The following is a 571-nucleotide window of genomic DNA, read 5'->3' as shown; positions in this document are numbered from 1 at the left end:
GGGGAGACCTACTACTACATCTGTGAGTCCCCTCGGGGTGCCGCGGGGGCTGCCACTGCGGCCACAGCACGCTGAGGACCTGGGTGCAGTCCCCGGGGTCAGAACATGTCAGGAGTCTTGAGTGCAGCTCCCCAGGGTTGGGTCTCACCAGGGTCCCCACGGAAGCGAGTTTAGGGCACATGGGGGGGTCAGGGTACATCCAGGATGTCAGTGAGCTTAAGGGGAACACGGGGGTTCTGGATGATGCCAGGGTTGAGGTGCAGGGGGCTCTGGATGTCCCAAGGGTGGGGGCACAAAGGGATAGGGATGCAGTGGGTGTCTGGATGCCCTGGGGTGGGGGATTCATTGGGGGTGTGGCGTGCCGAGGGGTTTTGGATGCCCCTGGAGGGGGGCACAAATGGATCGAGGTTAAAGGGGTTTCTGGATGCCCCTGGAGGGGGGCACAAGGGCTCAGGGTGCACGGGTGGGGTCTGGATGCCTTGGCGTGGGGGGTGCATGGGGAGATGGGGTGAAGGGGGTGTCCGGATGCCCCAGGGTGGTGCTCGAGGGGTCGGGGTGCCCCCGGTTCGGG

This window comes from Corvus brachyrhynchos, unplaced genomic scaffold (genome assembly GCF_000691975.1).
Source record: "Corvus brachyrhynchos isolate BGI_N302 unplaced genomic scaffold, ASM69197v1 scaffold122, whole genome shotgun sequence".
Lineage (NCBI taxonomy): Eukaryota > Metazoa > Chordata > Aves > Passeriformes > Corvidae > Corvus > Corvus brachyrhynchos.
This window is presented reverse-complemented; position numbering follows the sequence as displayed.